Source organism: Haplochromis burtoni, unplaced genomic scaffold, assembly GCF_018398535.1.
Source record: "Haplochromis burtoni strain Fernald_Lab_line unplaced genomic scaffold, NCSU_Asbu1 Contig_235, whole genome shotgun sequence".
Lineage (NCBI taxonomy): Eukaryota > Metazoa > Chordata > Actinopteri > Cichliformes > Cichlidae > Haplochromis > Haplochromis burtoni.
Window position 1 is genome coordinate 833,396 of NW_024582596.1, and position 24,632 is coordinate 858,027.

The following is a 24,632-nucleotide window of genomic DNA, read 5'->3' on the forward strand; positions in this document are numbered from 1 at the left end:
TCGAGCAGACCGCTCCCCATCCTTATATTACCCTGATGATGTCACAGTTAGATCTTACTGGAAATGATAACAGTTCCCCACACTCAAAAAGTTCTCCTTATATAGACATCAGATGCTACTTTAGAGACAAACAAGTGTGTGATATGTTGTGCAGTTTTGTGAGACTGTGTGTCCAACAGAGAGACTGTCCTGAAATGACCTCCCTGTCCTTAATAAGTGTGTGTGTGAACGTGCGTGTTTTACATAACTCTATGTGCATGTTGTTATAGGCCTGAATATGTGTGCAAGTGAATGTAGCAGGCCCTACTGGACCCACAGCTTCGAGAGGTGTGGATACAATGATGTGAATACCATTTGCAACAGCTTAAGCAGATAGAAAGAATGATACAGAACAACAATAGACTGATTAAAGTGATGATAATCTGTGTACATTAATATTTGCTCAGATTAACCTAGATATAATTCAAAGATTATTCTGTCAACTGATTCGACAATGATGAATGATTGATCAATGATAGTTCTGATTATAAACTGTCACCATAAGAATACAGAATAAAATATCTCTTGTCCACATGCATAAATTTAAAGAATTTGTTTATTTGCATTCTGTTGATATCGATATCAGAAATTAATTTTCTGGAGGCAGTTACAAATTAGTACCTTCAATTTTTTTTATACCTTTACCTGCCACACTCACCTTTAAGCAACATGAAGCCTCCGGTTTGTCTGGACCTATGTCTGCGATGACAGACCTAAAGAGCACCAAAAAGACACAGAAAACCACACCAATACTCTTATAACCTCTCTGCAAATGTGATATTTACAGAATGGATCAGTCAGCAGACAACCACTAGGCCATGTCCCATCTAAAGTCCAAACATTACTACACTTTTGTTTCAGTGCCTCGTTTACCAACGAGGCACTGATGACCTCCTAAGTGGATATGTTTCTGTAATTTCCTGAGAGGAAGAGAAGGTGAAATTCCACAGATGAAGGACTGGAAAACTATATTTTTGATCATAAGTTGTCATTTATGGTTGAGGAATGCTGGCATGGAAAATTCATGTAACAGCTGAGGAAAGCTTGCTAACAGGGTGCCGTCAGGACATCAAGGCGTTACCATGTTAGCTTATGTAGCTGACTTTCCATCTTCTGTATCTTGTATTCTCAAATTACTGGCTTCAGGCAAAGTTCATGCTCTGTTGTCAAGAGACAATTAACAACTGAAAACTAACACACCTCAAATGATCTCCAAGCTACCTTATTGGTGCCTCCAGGATGGGGTTGCAAACAGAGAGAAAAAGCATCTGTGATGTTTCTTAAAAGCATTCAATGAGATGGTGAGGTAAATGATCTGATGTCTCACCAATGAGGAAACCACATAAACACTACTGAATTTACCTCTGGGTCATGTAGAGACCTGTGTAATGCAGGCAAAGCAGTAGACTAGGTTCCTCTGTAATGCTGATGCACAACGACAAAGGGTATTGTCTGGGTTGTTACACTAAAAACTTTTGTGATTACTTAGTTCTTGTAATAAATTAAGTCTAAGGGTTACAGAGTGGGCACACTGATATGCAATGTCAACAACAGTTAACTTTCAAAACAGCTCATGGAGAGGCCATTATGGGACAATGTTACAAGTGAACAGTGTGGAATTTTCAGTTTTTTGGAAGCAAAGGTTAAGACTTTTCTTTGTTGTTGTAAATAATCAGCAAAAAGTCTCCAAAAGTTGATTCTGTTCATCTGGACGTAGCGTTTTGTGGGAGAAACGTTTCGTCACTCAAAATCAGCAACAAGGGAAAATTCCAGGGAGGCAAATGTACCATTTATAGCTTGGACCAGAGATAAGATGGTAAATGGACCGTACAAGTTAACGTCTGGATAAGCGACACCCTGGACACAGGAAGTTGTTGTTGCAAAAACAATGCTAATTTTGTTGAAGGAAAAAAGGACCTTTCACAATCAGAAGGGGAAGAATGGAAAACACTGTATCTCCAAGGCAAGTATACTAAACTCAAGTTCAGTAGCATTAGCATCCTAATATACGACACTGCCTTTGCTCCAGCTTAGCACCAAATCTCTATGAATAGTTATAAAGTTAACAGAGGTGTCAGCTAACTATTATTAAACTATAAACCAACTCTTAGTGCTAGTGATTTTGAGAAGAAAATGGGATTGCTAGCAAAGCTAATTACTGAGGTGATGCTAGCATTTTTAGCTTTTCCACACTTGTTAGCATTCAGTACTTTTTTGGATTTAGTCTGATTTATCTATTCAAGTGTCCACTGCATTCCCAAAGCTTTGCTTATCTTTCTTTCAGGGGATTCGTTATATGAGTTGTTGGTGTACAGGGGCGTTGTAAAAAGGTGGGTTTGCAGCATAAGCATTTTAAGGATGTTCAGAAATTACACTTGTCATAAATGTGGTTTTTCTGTGAAAACCCTAACAGGTTATCTATGCATCATAAAGTATGTGTGTTGTATAGCAGTTAACTTCAAAAGAACAATGCTTTCAAATGTCTTGTTGTCACTATCAGCTTTCATCTTCTGTGTCACAATGTGAGACTTTTCATGGGCACTTTATAGATACATATGAAAAGTTCTTCTCGTGGTGTTCCTTCTATGTGGCCCTTCAGTGTTAAGTATTGTGTAAAAATCTCCATCTCTGTGACTTCATCAAATGATTCATTTTCTGTTCTCCATATAGTCATCTGTCTCCTGTGTGTTGGATTTAGTTTTGCTCTGACTTGTTATATATAATATATACATTTCCCCTAACTCCCTTGTATGTTTTCATAGCTTTTCTTTTGTTCTTTTTCAGGTCATTCTTTCACTTCCTCTCGTGTGCTTGCTGTTCTCCAAAAAACTTTAGATTGTGCTGTTTATTTCCCCCCCTGTGGATTGCATACATACTAATTAAAGGTTAGTTTTTAGCTTAACCTGCTTGGTTCTAAATACTGCATTTTCATTTCTCTCATTCCACACCTCATGACAGATCATAAATGCATTTCTAAACGCAAGAATCTTAACCTAACCTCTTTGGTACCACACACTGCTCTGGTGCAGGAATAACATGCACTCACCACAAACATGCTCTTTGTAAACTCCCGCTGTTTTGCTGTTTTTATTGGTGATACATTAAAAATCTGTACATTACTGTAAAGACTAGGATCAGTCACTGATTACTAACTGTTTTGTTTTGAGGATTTTTGTATTTGATTTAACAGATTCCTCTTCGAGATAAATCCTAGCAAAAGATGATAAAGAGAAGAAGAATACTTTGAGCATTTGGCTGCTGGTGATCTTCTCTGAAAAATTATGCAAACCTGCTCTCATCTGTGAAGAGAAGAGGATGCCAGTGGCAGACCAGCCAGTTCCAGTATTCTCTGTGGAATGTCAGTTGATTTGCATGGTGCTGGGCTGTGAGCACAAATCCCACTGAGGGACTGGTGGTGTTTGTTATGTTACTGCTTGTCCAAAGAAATATTGGTCCTGAGGCTCAGTTGATGCTTTTCTACGGCCCTGTCCGGTCCTGCTTTCCTAATGTAATAGGGCATCTCCTTGTATCTCTATCACACTCCTTGCAATTGCGGACATACAACCGTGGTAGACTACCTGTGCAACCTGTATGGACTCTTTGGATCATCTTATCAGTATAAGGAAACACTTGACTCTTTTTTACATTTACTGGTGGGTGGGCAATTATTTCATTGTGTTTCACGACAAACCAAAAGTCTACCAGGTAAACTCAACATGTTCAGTGTGATTCCAAATTCAGAGTACACTTGGTTTAATCGGAAGATGTTTGTTATTTTAATTTTGTTTTGTTTTTATGGCTCATTAAAAACCATCAAATTGTTTTTACTTTTTTCATTACTGATTATTAGGAATGTTCTGTTGTATATTTGTTAATATAATTACATGTTGAGGCACAGGAAGTGAGTGTGTCCTAATTGTTTTCCAGTTGCGAAAGTAAAATCAAATCCCAGCATTGCTGATGAATGTCATTCAACCACAATGTAGTTTGGAGTAACTGGAAAAATATACTAAGTAAGGAATTGGGCTTGCAGCAGCAATAGATCGATTTTTTTTTTATTTTAAGATGATTTTAAGGACAAATATAGAAAAAGAAATGTAGTGATGTGATGTGGTAATATATGGTAAGGTATAAAGCAGTATTGTAGCATTACTGTACAAACCTAGTGTTTTATCATGTTAATATTAATATCAATCAGTAGGTACTCAAACTTCACAGCTTAATTGAATTATAATATATATTAGTAATGAGAAACAAAAAGTTATTATACTTTATCAGTATAAAACCACTTATTGAGGTGCACATGTCTCAAACTACAAACACAGTCAAGAAGATGGCCTTGTATTTATATACACATTCATACAGTAATCTGAAAAAGAAAGTTTGTCCCTGATTATTTTCCTGGCATGCAAGATACTGTGTTTCTTTGGTCTCTTTCTGGTAAGCCTACGTGGATTTTGTCAAGTCATTTGGCAGAACAGAAACAAGACTTGATCAACCACCCTACAAGGAAAAAATATACATTTGTTTCAGAATCAAAGCTGGGACCGTATACAAGTACTAACGTTCTGTGGTGAAGTGCCTAAAGTTTACAATAACAGAAAAATAAATTTATTATATGTATTATTATTATTATTATTATTATTATTATTATTATAGGTGCCAGATTGACGATTGAGCTTATGTTTGGTTTATAATTCACAGATGAGCTACATAACTGATCTTTTCAGGATGAATAAATTTGAACATTAAGCTATGTTTACAGAAGGTAATGATAGAATCTGAAAGAGCTGCCTACCACTTTAAGCATGTAAGTGCGATGGCTGCACCTGTGTGGTTTAGGAAGAGGACGAGCACTGGCAAGGAAGTCTCATGGTTTTCTACATAGGTTGTTCTGGAATTTTTTTTTTCATTTTTTGGAATGTTCATGCTTATTTTGTAAGAATTTCATTGTTATGTTTTTAGTTTGTAAAAATAAAACAATCTTCGAGTCATAATTAAACTGGAAACATTTCTGTTTGGAAACCAAGAACACCCATCAGCCATAGACTCCTTTTTTTTTTTTAACTTGGTCTTTTGAAAATTTCCTTACAATTATTAACATCAGACTAAACAAAACAGTAATTACATGAAATAAAACACGCTTTGTTAATGGAAACAACTTTAACTGCATTTTGTTATATTCTGCTCATGTTTATATGTATATTAATCTAATTTTCACTGTATTCTCCAGCACAAAGAGAAGCTGAAGAAACTACTCATTATAAAAAATGAAGTTAAAAAAAAGGCTATCCATTCCACACAATCTGTGTCCAAGTATTTGGACAATGAATAATTCAATGTAATTTTTAATAAATAATAATCCTTCATAATGCATCCTTTAGTAAGAGGAGGAATAGAGAGAAAATGCAGAAGTAGTTGCTTAAAAGCATTCAAGGAGATGGTGGGAATGGTGATGCCAGTCTGGGCTGGGGGAGTTATTGCTCCACTTACTTTACAAACTGAAAATCTCATTAAGTGTGACACTGAAGATTAGTTGAGAGGGACCAAAGTGGAAAGAGAATGAACTCACACAGGGGCTGTGAGGAGGCTTTGGCTTTGTTTGCCATCATTAATTCAGCATTGAAACAGCTCTGGGGGAAGCTCAGAGCCACTGATCAGAAGAGCTCCAGATATGACAGGCGAACAGGTGCCCCTTTTCCTCTCCAAACACTTTTCCCTTTCAGCTTCCATTCTCAAGTCTTAATTGAGGTGAGCTGTGTATTTGAGCCATCTGTGTGCTGACAAAATAAAGCTGGCTTTGATTTATGGTACCACAGGACATATTAGCGTCTGCATTTCTCTAGGCAGAATCCCATCTCTGCCTGCAAACTTTCAGTAAGGAAGAGTAGCATTGTTATTGCTGAACTTCATCAATCGATGCTCATGTTATAATTTGTAAGACAAGTGAATGAAGGGAAAGGCTTAACATAAATCAAGAAAAATAGAAGGTTAGCAAGTAACATTTGGACATGATATTTCCCATTTGTTAAATACCTTCATGTTGCACATGTGTCACGGTCCTGGGTCTGTTTTTCGTAGCTTCATTAGTTTTTGGACTTGGAATTGAGTTATTTCAATATGAGATTCCTGGTTTGCTTTGTGTTAATGTTGTGTCTGCTTTTTGGACTACTTAGTCTTGTTCTTAGTTCCCACTTTTAGTCCTCCCTTTGTGTTCCTCTTCCCCTGGTTTCTATATATTTTGTGCCTTTGTCGTGTTTCCACTCTGCGTAGTTAATTTAGAGTTCCCAGTATTTCCAGATCATTTGTGTTGAGCAATAAAGCTGAAAGCGCAGACGACACACACTGTTAAAAAAACTAACCAAACAAATTAAAAGGTAGAACATTTTCTTCTTTTACAGTAAGAACGTATGGTTATTGTTGATGTTATGGTTAAAAATAATGCTTGGGTCAATGTTTTACTGTAAACAAAAATGTTTTAACTTCAAAAATATGTTTTTCCCTTATATGAACATGAAAATAACCTATAAAATAAAGTTTGTGCCACAAAAAACATTTTTCCCTATAAAATTAACTGTCAAAATAATAAAATTCAATTTTATTCTGTAAAAATTACCATAATTTACTTGTGTTTAAAAATGTATTGCAATTAACTTTTTTAATGGTTAAAAAAATAATAGAAAGTTTCCCTGTAAATATTATAGTGAAATAATTGAATAAATTATTTTGCTATTTACAAACACCAATTTTACTTTATAAATTAACATGACATGACAAACTCTCATGAGCTTTATGAAAGGGTTTACCTCGTGAAATATTCATAGTATGAATTATCAACTACTTCATTTCATGCATACAAATATTGTGTAAGTAAGTAAAATATTTAGCCAGCTGTTATTGGATGATAACCTTTTTTAGACTAGAATGCTTTTAATCGTTCCACTCTGCAAGCTTAATAGACAAACTATGAATTTATTCAAATTCCTGAATGTAACACAAAAATGTCCACCTTAAATTTCCAAGACAGTATTTTATTTCACATATTTGATGTCCAATAACATCACCATCAATCACGTCTTGAAGAGACTTGGGATACTTGGCCACCATCCTTTTTGCTATCTCTGTAGTGTTGCGTTTGGTTGGATTCTGACAAATCTTCATCATTTCAGAGACCACAATCCTTACCTTTTCTCATCTTTGTCTTGCACTTGGTCTTTTCTGTCTTTCCAAGTTCTGTACCAACTCCTTGGGGAGCCTTGGTATCTCAAATCTCTCTATCCAGTTTAGCATTAATGGTGTACAGATGCCTGAAGGTGATGAAAAAGTCATGGATGATGCTGGTGAAGAAGAAATTGAGGTTGGAGAGGGAAGGACATCCACAGGAGAGGAATCCACAGAGTTTGGTGTCGAAGCGCTTGAGATGAAATGATATGAAAGCATTAAACATTGAGCCATCCTATATTTGCAATGTTGGGGGAATCGCTGACCCAGCAAAAAGAAAGGCCTAAAACATCTGATGTCTCTCTGAAAGAGTCAAGCACATATTTTTGAAATTTTTCAAATGCCTTGTACATTTTTTGAAGTAACTATGTTTGCTCTCAAAGCACATTGTCCACAGCCTGAGGAGAGGGCCACATTTTAGGATCAGTCCTGGATGATGTCGTACGTAATGATGTATAGGTCTTAAGTTGATATTAGGTAACAGCTCCTCTCTGGTTTCCAAATACAATATAGCATCCAGATGAGTAACCTGAGCACAAGTTAGGTCAACGATCTTCTTGAGCTGCCAAGTTAACTTCTACACATTATCTTAAGGTTTCTGCATTCTGTCTCCAATTATGAGAGGTAAAGGTCTCGAGAAGTTGCAATTTTGAACAGCTTGTCCACTAAATTTCAATGTTTTTGGACTGACCTCACAAGGTTTGGATGAAGCATCTGTTTTTTTTTTGCATTTAAGTACACTTGATGTACTCTTTCCGAACTGTGTTGATGAAATACTTGAGGTAAAGAGCAAGATCGTATGAGCAGACACCCTTAAGATGACATGACCGAAACATGGGGGCATGCCAGGTGTGCAAACATCAAAGCTTTGTAAAGAATTAAATGCAAACCTAAATTTTATCCCCTGTACTTCTGACAGGTCTTCTCTTTCCAGTTGTTCAGTGGCAGATCTATACGTTTCTGGGGTCCATTGAGGTCCACAGACTGCTGGATCAGCACCCTGAAATTCAGTTCAAGTTAACAGACAATAGCTGCATAAGTACACAGACAAACTGAAATTTTTTGTAGAACCCCCAATACAATGAGAGCCCAGGTTGTATCCAGCAATGCAGTAGAGCGGTTCTTTCACAACAGTTTTATCTGCCATTGTTATCCCATTCTCCTCTAGTACCTTCAAATCAGTCAGGTGTTCTGAAAAAAACCTTTTCATGGCCAAGTTAGCCAGAATCTGTCTCTCTACACAGTAAGACTAGCTGCACATGATCAGCATTTGACCGGGCATGGGGGAATGTTGAGTAGAGAGAAGTATACCACCAAAACCTCGTGTTACTTTTTTGCAGAACTAGTAGGTTCCCTACTTCATATGCATCCTGGTATAGAACCAGCTTGAGACAATGAAGATTTTCCTGAAAAAATGTGTTTGACACAAACACGTTACCATCACAACAGTCACTGAGAACATATGGTCTTGAAACATGATTAGAATCTACTGATATGAGAAACCTTGCCAAAAACTTGAATCCAGCAGACTCTTCAAGGTATTTAGCACTGTTCTCATCTCTGTCCACAAACACTTTGGGTTCAACATACTTGAACACATCTTTAAAGTGATGAACTCTTCATGGGCTTCTCATGGGCCCTGTGTGACAAGCTGAGAACAAGTCAGATTGTTTTACTGCGCCACATATATTTAGTGTCTCCATCTGAAACTAACTATATTTTAGAAGTGAGCTTAGTCCATTCATTGTATACATCTGTCCCAATTCATGTATATTTTGCATTTCTTCAACAATGGTTTGAATGGTAGATGCTGGCAGGAGATGCTGTCAGTGTAGCTTGATGTAAAATATACATACATTTCTGAGATACAGGTCACTGAAATTAGACCCATCTATACCAGGGTCTTCTGTATCTGAGACAGTGGCAACTTGCTGTTTGGTGGCACTTGTAGTTGGACTCTCTGATGGAATATCTTTGTTTGAACCACAAATCACATTTGCTAAATGTTTGTGTTTTCTAGACATATAGGAGGCAAATGTCGATTTTACAACGAAACAGTTGTGGTACCAGTGTGGTTGTGGTAGAAGTGAGACTTTAAATCAAAATTAATCAGAATCAGAATCGGCATACTTTATTAATCCTTAAGGAAATTATGTTGGTTACAGTTGCTCCAATACAGTAATAATAACAGAAAAAGACTAAACTATTTAACAATACAATCTGTTACAGATTTACAAATGTTACAGAGTAGAAAAGAGCGTGCGCAAATAGGGTGTAACTATCCGGTCTTTAAGTGATGACGTGATCAATCCTGGTTTCGGGCCCAAACTACTCTGCATTTAATAAGGCTGTTGCGTATTTAACATGTCTTAATGCTTTGTATCTTGTTCTATTTAATCTTAACAAGCCCCAAAAACAGTCAGTGATCACTGTTGGCCTCTCTCGGTTTTTATTACCGCTAATCATTTTAAAGCTCAGTTTTTAAACCCTTACGATGTAACTATAGCCCAGCCCATGCAGCAGTATGTTAATGACTTCTCTCCAAACGTAACTTAGAAACTGTAATTCATGCTTTTATTACATCATGCCTGGATTATTATAATTCCATTTTAATAGGGAGTGGGCTGGGCACTTTGTCACGCTTACAATTAGTGCAAAATGCTGCGGCTCAATTTTTAACTGGTAGAAGGAAATTCGACCACATCACTCTGGTTTTGGCCTCCCTACATTGGCTTCCAATCGAATTTAGGATCCATTTTTAAAGTTCTTTTATTGTTTTTTTAAATATTTAAATGGTTTGGCACCCATTTATTTGTCCGATTTGTTGAAGCCTTATGTTCCCACTCGTTCCCCTCTGGTCAGCTGAGCAACTGCTGCTTTCAGTCCCTAAGTTATGGCTGAAACTCAGGGGAGACCGGGCGTTCTCCTCTGTGGCCCCGTTGCTTTGGAGCAATCTTCCTCTTCATATTAGACAAGCTACATCAGTACCGGTTTTAAGTCCAGATTAAAAACCTATTTTTATTCTTTGGCTTTTTACTCTGTGGGTGACTGACATTTTTATACATTTTTATTAATTTTATTGTTTTGTTCAGTTCTTATATTATTATCATTTATAGTTGTATTGTTCAGCACTTTGGTCTACCAGGTGTGTTTTTAAAGTGCTATATAAATAAACAATGATGATGATGACTAATCTCGTATTGTGAATGGATTATCTGTTTACAGCATCCTGCCATGCGATTGCGTTTGTCCCTAACCTTCGGGAACCCTCACGTTAACTTTTACGGAGTGGAAAAAAGTTAACGTTCATTTTCCAGCTTGTATAGTATGCTAACATAACTGTGTAGCACATCATTGTATACCAGCTAGCCAAACTTCAGTAATCCTGAGCATTGTCCGACAGATGTTGAAGGACCTCAGCCACCTCAGAAAATAGAGACAACTCTGGCATTTCCTGTAAAGTGCAGTGGTGTGTTTAACCCAGTCCAGTTGTCTATGTATACTCCAAGATATTTATAGTCCTCCACAATGTCCACGTTGACCTCCTGGATTGAAACAGTTTTCGTTTGAAAACGCATCTTTTTCTCTCCGTTTTGGCCTTCCGTCCACCTTGAGATGGCGTTTTCCTTCAAGGAAAATGCAGCGTTTTGAAAATGCTCTCCAAAGCGGAATCATTTGAAAACACCATTTTCGCATCGCAGTGTGGACAGTGAACCCGGAGCCTTTTCGAAAATGATGACAAATTTTAGTCATGTGATGCAGTCATGTGACCAATTAAACTAAGATAGTGGAGGGCATTACACAGCAGTTGTCAATTTTTTGACAGCCCTATTAAAACCCTTTAACGTTCTGGTCAACCAATTGCTAGAGCACATTTTCAGACCCTATATCTAACTGAGGCTTTCACTGAAATTGACCTACCTTGTTGAGTCTTTTCTACCAATTGGTTTACATCTGTAATGCCAAAAAAATCCACCAGAAGGCACTGTGAATGGAAACTGTTGGCTCTTCTTATCCTTCTCCCAACCAGGAACACGGAAACAAAAAACCATCCAACATATTTTGAGTGTTTTTGATTAAACTAAGACAGGAAGATATAATTTTTTGATATATGATAGTGTTAGAGGACTTACTAAACAGATGTATGTCACTTGACAGTAGGGGTGGGTTTTGATTATCGACTTATCAATTAAAACCGATTCTGGCTTGGATAATATGATATCAATTCATTAAAATTCATTTAAAAATAAATTTATTTTGAGATTCTGGCCGATTTTGCCCGAAACGCCAGAATCTCAGGTTAAACCTCACAAAATTTCTACAACCACCAAACAGCTAAAACAGTAAATGAGAGCAGGTACACTGATTCTGCACAAAGACATAAACACAAAACGTGGACCCAGCGCATCCGAATCAGTGAGATGTCACCTTTCTCACCCGATGGCACATACATGGACACGGACACGCCGTCTGAAAGCCGACAGCTCACTGATTTTGAAGCGTCGGCGGGCGCTTTGTGTTTACGTCCTTTTTGCACTGGATTCTGAAGCTGTGGTTGTATCTCTCTCCAAACAATTTTGACTGAACCAGCAACCAAAGACGATCCAAACTATGCTTCACATTCGCTTCACATAAACATCGTCACGAATTTCCTTTTACTTTTGCTGTTTTGCTTCCACCAAGATAAAATCACACTTCATGTAGAGCTCTCTCTCTCTTTCTCTCTAAATAGGGTTAGGATAATCAAAACCCACCCCTACTTATTACCAGTGTTGGTCAAGTTACTTGAAAAAAGTGATCAGTAACTAATTACTGATTACTTCCCCAAAAAAGTAATCCCGTTACTTTACTGATTACTTATTTTCAAAAGTAAATAATTACTTAGTTACTTAGTTACTTTTTAAAAACACGATTTACAACCTGAGTAGGTGATAAAGCGATAGATCTTTCAGCCCAATTCGACTTTTTCTGCATAATCCATCATACAAAATGTAATCCAATGGAAAAGTCTCTTTTTTTACTTGTTTTATCAGTTTTAATCTTTTAACTTTATGCATCAAGCAAAAATTTAATTATATGCAACATTCTCTGACTTGAATAAATTAGTTTAACATTTAAACCTATTTTCTGCACATTCCAGCACATAAAATAAAATATTTTTTGTGTTTACACTCACTCTTTCAAATAGATGCAAGTAAAACACAGCAGAAAATAAATAAAGTCAAAGACTAGCGGTCCTGTTGCTCTATTTTCACCTGTAAAGCAGGACTGAGGTAGGCGGAGGTTTACCCTGGTGCAGGTGTGCCGCGGTCAATGGAAGAATCCGCGAGTTTCTCTGTGAATTTCCCATTATGTCGTTGCGCACTCGGTGCTTGCTTGGAAGTTTAGGTTTTTTTTTCGCTGTAAAAAGAAGTTTTCTTCCCACGCACGATGGACGCTAATGTTTTTGTCACTTTTTATGGAATCAAACTCAAAGTAAGGTCAGTACTTCCACGCTTAAACGCTGCACGCTCATACTCTCTCCCACAATCGATATGTGATCCATTGTTGATCTGCACACAGCTGTTGTCACTAACGGCGCACTCGCTTACGTCATTCTCGCAAAAAATCACGGTTTTAGTAACGCAGTAACGCAGCGTTCCTACGGGAAAGTAACGGTAATCTAATTACTGTTTTTGCAATAGTAATCCCTTACTTTACTCGTTACTTGAAAAAAGTAATCAGATTACAGTTACTGCCCATCTCTGCTTATTACCCACCAGTCTACGGTGTCGGCCGCTGTTTGTTTTTGTTTTTTTGTTCTTTTCTTTTTACTTCCGACAAGAAAGACTCATTTCTGCTGTTCAATACTGAACAAATTTAAACTTTTTAAAATTATGCAAAATTGCAAAATGCTTAGCTGTGTCTCTAATCAAACCTCTGTAACTTTGCTCTGCTTCACTTCATTTTTGACTGCACAATATTTTTAAGGTCATCTGCTATAAAAACCCAGACCAGGAAAACCGCCTTCATGTTTTTTTGTGTTTTATCCTCAGTTACTTTGACACAAAGAATTCTGCTGTGACGCTCACACCTTTGATAAAGTCTCACAAGTGTCAGCTTTCTTTTTATAGATATAAAAATATAGATATGTACTGATAAGTGATCAGAATTATAATATTACTGACTGTCTGAGGCAAAATTTCCTGAACGAATCGAATCGTGGATTGAATCGATTCGGGACCTTGCAAATCGGAATCGAATCAATTCTAGAAATCAGTGACGATACCCAGCCCTACTTGACAGCATTAAAAAAGTGAAATTAAATGTTTAATAATTTTTTTTAAAAATGGTCAACCAAACGGTTAATTTGTCCCTTTATGGTGATAATGCTAACATAACCTAAATGTTATTAAAATTGATTATTTGCCATAAAATCAGACCACTAGACCCATTTTGTTTATCCATTGCTATTGGTAAATCACATTAAGTGTTAGCACAGCAAGAATATGCTAAACTAATTTCCTCAGTAAGTCATTTTCTTAACTTTCTGAGTTAATATTAGTAAATATTGTAAAAATCAAGAATAACGTGGAAATCACAAATATCACAACTGATCACCCTTTAACCAAATTACAGTAGCTGGTAAATAATATTCCTAAATTGTCAAAATTATAATTTCATGTTTAACAAGTACTGTATGGACGCTAAACAAGTATATGGCTAAAAAATCACATGGTCCTGTGGCATGATACTCATGATACCATCCATCTTCAACCACAGTGTGTTTGAGGTCATGGTTTCATATGAAGCCACAAGGGCTGGCACTCTCCACCAGTATATTGCTAACAAACCAGATGAGTGGGGCTTTAAATTGTTCTGCCAAACAAGTTAATCTGGCATCATCCACGACTTGCTGCTGTATCAAGGGGGATCTACAGAGCGGGCCATTTATATGGATACACCGTAATAACATGGGAATGGTTGGTGATATTAAAGTCCTGTTTGTGGCACATTAGCATATGTGAGGGGGCAAACTCCTCAAGATGGGTGGTGACCATGGTGGCCATTTAGAAGTCGGCCATCTTGGATACAACTTTTGTTTTTTCAATAGGAAGAGGGCCATGTGACACATCAAACTTATTGGTAATGTCACAAGAAAAACAATGGTGTGCTTGGTTTCAACGTAACTTTATTCTTTCATGAGTTATTTACAAGTTTCTGACCACTTATAAAATGTGTTCAATGTGCTGCCCATTGTGTTGGATTGTCAATGCAACCCTCTTCTCCCACTCTTCACACACTGATAGCAACACCGCAGGAGAAATGCCAGCACAGGCATCCAGTATCCGTAGTTTCAGGTGCTGCACATCTCGTATCTTCACACCATAGACAATTGCCTTCAGATGACCCCAAAGATAAAAGTCTAAGGGGGTCAGATCGGGAGACCTTGGGGGCCATTCAACTGGCCCACGACGACCAATCCACTTTCCAGGAAACTGTTCATCTAGGAATGCTCGGACCTGGCACCCATAATGTGGTGGTGCACCATCTTGCTGGAAAAACTCAGGGAACGTGCCAGCTTCAGTGCATAAAGAGGGAAACACATCATCATGTAGCAATTTCAAATATCCAGTGGCCTTGAGGTTTCCATTGATGAAGAATGGACCCACTATCGTTGTACCCCATATACCACACCAAACCATCACTTTTGTTGTTCCAACAGTCTTGGAGGGATCCATCCAATGTGGGTTAGTGTCAGACCAATAGTGGTGGTTTTGTTTGTTAACTTCACCATTCACATAAAAGTTTGCCTCATCACTGAACAAAATCTTCTGCGTGAACTGAGGGTCCTGTTCCAATTTTTGTTTTGCCCATTCTGCAAATTCTGTGCCCGATCTGGGTCATCCTCGTTGAGATGCTGCAGTAGCTGGAGTTTGTAAGGGTGCCATTTGTGAGTAGCTAATATCCGCCGAAGGGATGTTCAACTAATGCCACTCTCCAGTGACATGACTTTAATACCTGGTCTATAAGAGGGACTGTGCCCTACTGGACCAGAAACCGATGGCTCTCAAAAAGTTAACAAGCCAGCATCTAGAGTTGGACAACCATGATTCAGCTCTCCAAGACCACAGAATCAATGCTACACCTAAGACCCCAACGACCAAAACCACAGCAGATGTGCTTCATTTGCACTGTTTTTATTTATTTATTTTTTAAAAACGAAAAATGATTTTGCACAGTAGCATTCAATCAGAAGTGGCCTGAATGTGAGTATTTTGTGCTGTAGCACATTTTTCACATTTGCAGATTAAAAAACTATGTATTTTGTTGTTTGATATAATACTTTCCTTTGATGGAATGAAAACAGCAATGTTCACTGGCATGCTTCTAGAAATAAACTGTATCCAATGCTCTGGATAGTTTTTGTTATTAATTAAATTATAATTTATTTTCAACTGTATTATATAATGTCACTTGTATTTGCATGACATTTCATACTTTTACCATTAAGTGACATCTCAACCATTTGGTAGAGATCAATATTTTAAAAATCTACAGGGTCTATTGAAAAAAAAATATTGATTGTAGTTATTACTCACCCAAATCAATAAGAAATGCAAACAAAAAATGCTTTCCATTGTTTTTTTCTTGGTGTGGACCTCAAAGGGTTAAAGATTAATATCAGTTGTACATGCTTTAGATAGCTTTTCTTCAAATTCTTTAATTCTCACTCGCTTTTACAACTTTGTACTTTTGTGTTACTCGCAGCAACAACTCCACCTCATTGTTAGTCCATTTAAAAAACTTTTCCTTGACATTTCAAAGAGCCGGAAAGTAAATAAACGGCAGACAGAAACGAGGCAGGTCGAATCGTCTTGCGTTTCACGCATGCGCAGTACTGGAAGGTAAGCGTTTTCGGCCGTTTCAATATGGACGCACAACTCTGTGAAAAAGACTGAAAATGATAGTGTGGACGCGGAGCATTTTGAGACGAAAACGCTGTTTTCAAATTTATTTGGGCTAGTGTGGACGTAGCCTCTGAAAGCCCTCTTCTTGTCACTGAGGAGGGCTTTGATGCCCTTAGTCACCCACAGCTTGGTATTTGGGAAACGATTGGACAGTCTGAGCTGGAACAATGGGGTTGGTGCAGAAAGTTATGTAGTCGGTGATACACTCAGTAAGCCCATTGATGTCCTAGGCGTAGTCTAATGGGGGACTTAAAGCGCATTATACAACATGTCTTATTAACCAGTACAAAAGATTCATACAAGCACTTTTTCTATATTTTTTCTTTTTTCTACATGTTTTCTAATTAGTGTTCAAACTCTGATGAAAATATTGGAAAAACAACTTGGGGTTCAATATCTTGCCCAAGAATACTTGCAAAATATTCCTGGCCAAGATACTGGTGCAAACAGGGCTTGAACCACCAACCTTCTGATTAGTACCTTAGACCTTGGGCTGCTAGTGATGTAATGTTGTGTGCATATTATCTTTACACACCATGAGCCCCTACTACTACCTGAGCATCATTTAATTTTTAATTCAATTCAATTTTTTTTATACAGTGGGTAAAATAAGTATTGAACATGTGACCAGTTTTCTAAATGTAAATGTATTTCTAAAAATGCTATTGACATGAAATTCTCAGCAGATGTCTGTAGCAACCCATTCAATCCACACATGCAAATCATAGATGTCCATAAATTAAGTTATGTGTAATCTAAATTTTAATTCAATTAAATGTAGTTGTTATAGCACCAAATCACAGCAATAGTTTCCTCAATGAACTTTATATTGTAAGATAAAGACCCTAAAATATAATGAGAATTGACACGGAGAAAAAAGTGTTGAACACGCTTACAGAAAATTATTTAATAGTTTGTACAAAAGCGTTTGTTGGTGATGACAGCTTCGAGACGGCAACACAAGACAACCACAATTAATGAAGGAGAGGGAGAACGGCTAGGTTACAGTCAGGCAGTTTTTATTGATGGTTTACTGTGCCTTGACAATCATAAACTCAAACAAATCAAAATTAAGAAATTAAATTAAGAAAACAAAAAGAGGCTGACTTCTTTCCTAAGGTCTAAATAAAACAATACACAAAACAAAAGGTCTGTCTAGCTGCTTGACAAAAAAAGGTCAGTCAAAACATACAAAAGTGGCATCAAGCGTATAACCTAGTGTTTTTAACAATAAGTGCCCAGTTGCAAGTGTATGGGGTACCCCAATCTTACCTGTCCAGCCTCCCACCAAAACACTCACATACACATAAGCCTACAAACAAATGTTTAGAGAACATCAGAAGCTGGCCAGGAAGCTGCTCTTTTGTAATGATCCCTGGCAAGCGATTGGTCTGAAGCCGTCCCCAACCCCTGGGCCACGGACCGGTACTGGTCGTTTGGTACCAACAAGAGTTGAAGTTCGGGCGTGAAATGTGTAGTTTTCAAGGGTTTTAAGATAAGATAAGATAAGATAACCTTTATTAGTCCCACACGTGGGAAATTTGTTTTGTCACAGCAGGAAGTGGACAGTGCAAAAGTTATGAGGCAAAAATTAGAATACAATAAGAATAAATACAGTACACAACTGTACAGAATAGAATAAAATACTATATACAGTAGAATACAATAAAATAAATATACAATAAGATAAAAATAGAATACAAATACTATATACAACTGAGTAAAAATACAACGATGACAGAAAGGATTATTGCACTTAGTATTATTGCATATGTATGGATGTGTGTGCTTGATCAGTTAAAGTCTTTATTATGGAGTCTGACAGCAGTGGGGAGGAAAGACCTGCGAAATCTCTCCGTCCCACACCGTGGGTGCCGCAGTCTCCCACTGAAGGAGCTGCTCAGTGCTGTCACAGTCTGCTGCATGGGGTGGGAGATGTTGTCCAACAGGGATGACAGCTTAGCCGCCGTTCTCCTGTCACTCACCACCTCCACTGGGTCCAGAGGGCATCCTAGAACAGAGCTGGCCCTTCGGATCACCCTGTTCAGTCTCTTCCTGTCCCCAGCAGAGATGCTGCCGCCCCAGCAGACCACGCCATAAAAGATAGCAGAAGCCACAACAGAGTCATAGAAGGTCTTCAGGAGTGGGCCCTCCACTCCAAACGACCTGAGTCTCCGCAGCAGGTACAGCCTGCTCTGCCCTTTCCTGTAGAGGGCGTCTGAGTTATGAGTCCAGTCCAGTCTATTGTTCAGATGAACACCAAGGTACCTGTAGCTGTCCACAAGCCTCAATGTCCATACCTTGGATGTTCAGTGGTTGCAGTGGAGAATGCTTGTGCCTGCGGAATATTGATTGATTATTGATTTTTATCATTATTTTTAATAGTTTTTATTGTTAATCAGAATCAGAATCAGAATGGGGTTTATTGCCAGATGTTGAGGTTTACAACATTAGGAAATTGCTGCGGTGCTTCAGTGCAAACAATAAGAATTAAAGTGCTATGTAGAAAGAAAGATATGTGCATGAGATATACATGAGATATATACATGAGAATAAGACTTATGAGTGCTACTCAGTTTCCCTGGGTCTTTTCCTGTGTGTTATGAATAAATCTTACTTTTTTTGGTACCTTTACAGGTTTTATTTGTTGTATTTTTCCGCGACAACTTAAAGGCCGGTCGTGAAAATATTGTCGGACATAAACCGGTCCGTGGCGCAAAAAAGGTTGGGGGCCGCTGGGCTACTGTGCCCAGATTAGCCAATAGGCATATGCCAATTATCTTTGAATGGGCCAATAGGTGGAGGCTTGACACCTGAAAGACAAGAGCAACAGAAAAACAAAGTGCTGTGTATCATGGCATGTGACAGTCTTGCTGAAACATCCATCCTAATTTCATCTTCATCATCCTGTTAGATGGCGGCAGGTTTTGAGACAGGAATGTCTTGATACATTTTTCCATACATTCTTCCTTATATGAAGTGTGCCATTTGCAGAAAAATCACCTAATACCATGATGTTTCCACCTCCAAACTTCACAGTTGGTATGGTGTTTTTGGGTCGATATGCAGTGACTTTTAAAATCCAAACACGGTGTGTATTAAGGCATCAAAACAGTTCAATTCTGGCCTAATCTGACCAGACTATATTGTCCCAGTATTTCACAAGCTTGTCTAAATGTTGCTCAGCCAACTTTAAATGCACCCCCTTTTCACTTCATGTGTTCAATATTTTATTCCTTGGTCACGCCTTATTATTACTTATAATTTATGGACATCAGTGGTTTGACTTCTTGGCATGTGTGGATTGGATGGGTTGTTACATCTAGTGAGAATTTTATCGCACCTTTAGAAATATATTTACTTAGAAAATTGGTGACATGTTCTTTTAGTGATGTGTTCAATACCTATTTTTCCCGCAGTATAGCACTAAATCAATACAACTGTTGCCTTAAGGCTGTCATAATGCTGTCTAATACAGACCCAGGAAGCAGGCTCAGGCGGATGAATAAAGACGGAGTGTTTGGGGAGGTGGAGCCAAGTGGGGAGGAAGTGGTGACTTGTGGAGAAAATCATGAAAACTGTAGACTCCACATGACAAAGGTGCTTTAGATTGTAAGTTAAATAAATACATTTTCTCCTATGAGAAAATGCTTTAGCAAACGTGGGAAAGAAAAAGGGAGGGGTGGTCATCTGTTGTGACTGGTTGAAGTAAGGGGGAGGAAGATATGACAAACAAAGGAAGAGTGGAAGAGAACTAAAGATTAATAATAACTAGTGATTAAATGCAGAGTGGCGTATAAACAGTGTGTGAAAAAAAAAGGTGAATGAAGAAGAAATCATCATCAATTGACCTATTACAGTGTAACTAAGGGGGATTTCAGTGACACCTGATCCAACCCTAACTATATTCTTTGTCAAAAAGGAAATTATGGGTAATTCACATTTTACTGGAGCAACTTATTTTCAAAAGTAATTAGTTACTTAGTTACTTAGTTACTTTTCAAAAACATGATACACAACCTGAATGCGTCACAAACCAATAGACCTTTTGGCCCAATTCTATTTTTTTGCATAATCCAACATATAAAAGTGAATCAAATTGAAAAATGTCTTTTTGAAAATTGGTTTATTACTTTTAATCTTAACTTAATAAACATTGCGTCAAAAAAAAAATTAAATTCAACAGTCTTTGACTTTAATAAATTTGCTTAACATTTAAACATATTTCTGCACATTACACCATATTTTAAGAAAATAAAGGCTTAAACTGTATTTCTGCATATTCCAGTATATAACATCAAATTATTTTTTGTGTATACACACACATCCTTTCACATAAATACAAAAAAATAAAATAAAGAAATAAAATAAATAAAATTAACAATAACATCTTTTAACAGTTGGTAAAGTGCAGAGAGGAGTAATAATAATTAGATTACCAAAACAGAAAATGCTATTGCATGCTACATATAGGCTGTTAATCCAGTCTCATTTTGTGGCAACCCTGAAAAAGACCGATGTTTTATTGTTTTCTTTTGGACTGAAACAGTGGTTATATCGCATCAGCAGAAGCTTCTCAAACCTTCTATCAGACAGTCTGTTCCTTTTGGGGAAAGCACCAATCCACCTAAACTGAACAGCCGTTCCACTGGTGCACTGGATGGAGTTGGACTGTTGTATTTCATGTACATCTTTTTGAGATTTGGGAACTGATTCAGAATCTCAAGCTCATAGTCTGACCTTAAATAGTCGGTTACTTCTTTTTCTGCTGAGAAAAAGCATTTGGCTGGCTGGCATTTGGGACACATTAGTGTTGTCAGTTGCAGGAGCAGCTTTACGACATTCTGTTATCAGGAGCTCCTTCACATACTCTCCTACACTCATCTCTCAACCAACGAAGTTTAAACTTGGGACAAGTGGCCGCTGCGAGAAGTCCTTCTTGGCTGTCCAGAACAGCATCAAGTCTTGAGGGCCTGTAACATACAATATGATGCATCTAAGAATAAAATTATTTTACTATATAATTACCTATTGTCATTATTTTGTGGGCTTTACTGCCCTAAACCATCTATATTTTCTATTATGAATACTGTATGAGATTTAATTTTGGTTTTGTTGATATTATGATTAATATTCATAATCAATGATGATCAATATCCCTGATATTTAACAAGGAGTGAATACTTGGTCTTTTATTCTATCATTTTAATAATTGTACACGCTGCTTAAAACTACGTATAACATCCACCCACTGTGAATTGTATAATAAGTTTAACAAATCCACCCAAAGCAATTATCCAATAATAATCTTACCTTTACAGAGGTCTTTCTAGAGAGGTCATCTAGAGAGGTCATCTTTCAGGGCAAGCGTCTTTGACATCAGGCTTGTGAGTGTTGGTAGTAAAGCCCCATAGGTGCACTCATCCCTTTGTAAGATGTCCAGAGCCACTGTCAGGGGCTTCATCACAGCACAGTACTCTTTCAAGAACTGGTACTCCCTTTCATTAAGGCACTTGATTCCCAGTTTTACACACAGGAGATTAAGTTCATTTAAGGGAATTGTGATGATTCTAGAAATGGCCACATACAGGTAATTCCACCTTGTGGATGTCAGTACCATTAGGTTTCCTCTGGCTGACTTCCTCTACCTGTTCAGAGGCTAATGTTGATCGACTTCCTTTAGTCCAAAGAGCAGAACATTTTGCAATGCTACTCCTATATGCAGCCTTGGTGTCTGCACAGGAATTTAGATGTTTGTCAACATCGCTTGTTGAAATCAAGTTAATTGTGTGCGATGCACATCTGTAGTGTTGAGGGAGGCTAAACTGTGCATCACCAGATGTGGTTGAAAGAGCTTCTATGACATCAGTAAAGGTTGGTTCCTCGTCATCACCTTCTTCATTTTCAGATTCAGACTCCAAATGACAGGGCTGATATACTCTGAATGCTTTAGGAAAATTAGATGCATTATCCATTACAGTGGCAACAACTTTGTCTTGTAGTCCATATGATGAATGGATTTCTTCAATCTCTGCTCCGATTACATCATAGATATGGCTGCCTTTAATTCTCTTGCATGCTAGGGCGGCCTTGTTGCATTGTAATGTGGAATTAATCCAGTGAACTGTTACACCCATAAAGCTTTTATTATTTACCGTCCAGATGTCAGCAGTAGTGGAAACAAACTCTGCCTCTTCGAGTGTAGCCTTGAAGTTAGAGTTCATTTTGTCATATTCTCTCTCAAGGTATCCTACAAATGACTTTCTCTGGGGCAGCTTGACACCACTTTTAGTTGGTATTTTTCCTACAATGCGTCGGAATGATTCAGAGTCTACAGTGGAAATAGGCAACATGTTCTCAACGATATAGGCAGCGACGAGCTTCTTCAGTTCAGCGGCACTAAGTCCTGTCGCTCTTATGTCTAATTTAATCTGTTTAGCAGGAGTGGGTCCATCTGAGGTTTGCCTGGTGGAAGTAGATGTGGTAGCCACAGCGGTCATTTCAGTGGGGGGATCCTGGGGGTTTTCTGTCAATTTAACATTCTTGTGCTAGGTGCTTGCTCAAGTTGGAAGTGGAATTTTTTGATGTGGAAAGAAGTTTTCTTCCTATGCAGAGTGTACAACGTATGCTTATGTTTTTGTCGCTTTTGAAAAAGTCAAATTCAAAGTAATGTCGGTATTTCCAAGTATTAAATGATGCATGATCGTACTCCATCCCTCGCTCCATGTTTTCTATTGTTGATTTACATACGTGCTTCCACAGCCGTCGCACACGCTTGCGTCATTGTCATGAGACACTCTCTCAAACAAAATCACAGTTTAGTAACGCAGTAATGCAGCGTGCTTAAGGGGAAAGTAAGTGTAATCTAATTACTTTTTTTTGCAATCGTAATCCCTTACTTTACTCGTTACTTGAAAAAAGTAATCAGATTACAGCAATACAGTAATTGTAACACGTTACTGCCCATCTCTGAATATTAATAAAATATGTTTGTTTGTTTGTTTTTGACAATTCTTGTAATCACACAACATCCACTTCACATACAAAATGTTACATATATTTAAAAGAATTCCCTCTTGCGCCCCTCTGTATCTGTAAGTCCAACAGGGTCTTAGCCTCAGTCATTCTCGACCGCCCTAGGTCCCTATTTTGACCTCGGTATTTCCATACTCACACAGATGTTTCTGTATACTATGCCACTTGGTTCTAGCGTTCCATGTATGCCCTGCCTGCTAGCGTCTTGGGAATCTTTACACATCCTGTACCTGGGTTCTTGCCTGGTGTGATAGACCCCAGCCTCTATGGATCCTGTGCTCAGAGCTTGTTCCTGTGCTGCCATGATTAGTGCCTCTGTGCTGTCTTTCAGACCAACCTAGTCCAACCACTGGTAGGATTTCTAGATGTCAGCTGCTTCCTCTATCTACTGGATATATACACAGTACCGGGCCTGTCCTTTAGTGATGGTTCTTCCTCTTGCCCTCTTTCTTGGGCTTCTGCTACCTGAGGCATTCACTAAGTACACAATCAGTTCTGGCATTCTTCCTGATGTACTCGAGAGTGTTCATTGTGTCATCCTGGTCTGTGGTTCTGACACTCACCAGTCCCCAGCCTCCTTCCTTCCGCTTAGCGTACAGTCTCAGGGTGCTGGACTTGGGCTGAAACCCTCTATGTATAGTCAGGAGTTTCCTTGTCTTGATGTCAGGGGCTTCCATCTTCTCCTTTGGCCATCTTATTATTATTATAATGCTCAAGGGTTTTAATTACAACATATTTAATTTCTTAAGCTTAGATACTCTTTTCTGAACTTTGCCATTAAGGCTGCACACAGGGCAGCTGTGGCTACAATGTAGCTTGACATCACCAGTGTGTGAATGGGTGGATGACTGAATGTAGTGTAAAGCGCTTTGGGGTCCATATGACTAAAGCGCTATACAAATACAGGCCATTTACCATTTACCATCGCTCTGGCAGAAATGGCGCTAGAGCCAGAGTAGGGGAGAGGCGAGCTGGAACAAACCATTTTGGGAGGGGGGGTATCTATGCTTTTGTTGTTAAAATGTTATGTCTCAATTAAGTACTGTATGTTTTTTATATTTTTAGTAGTGTTTACACAAACAGCAAATATTGTCAAAAAAGTGAGAACTCTTTGATTAATTTTGATTCATTGGGCTAAAATCGCCCCTGGTGAGATGGTATTTAGATTTGATTTGATTTGATATACCTTTATTAGTCCCACAAAGGGAAATTTCATAAGGCTGCTGACCTATTGCACGCAATGGCGGCGCCATCTTACCCTCCGACCATACATACATTACACAAAACATCACATGGGGAAGACAGGTCAGAGAGGTATAACAATGAAAAATTTGGAGGAAAGATAAGGAGAAAAAATAACTCCCCCCAGACTGAGCTCCAACAGGG

At 38.1% G+C, this 24,632-nt stretch overlaps 1 protein-coding gene across 1 annotated transcript in view; it reads left to right on the forward strand.

The window, feature by feature from the left end:
- Positions 1–24,632, forward strand: part of nxph1 (neurexophilin 1) — an 88,899-nt gene that overhangs the window by 43,940 nt on the left and 20,327 nt on the right. The gene's annotated exons all lie outside the window — the stretch shown is intronic.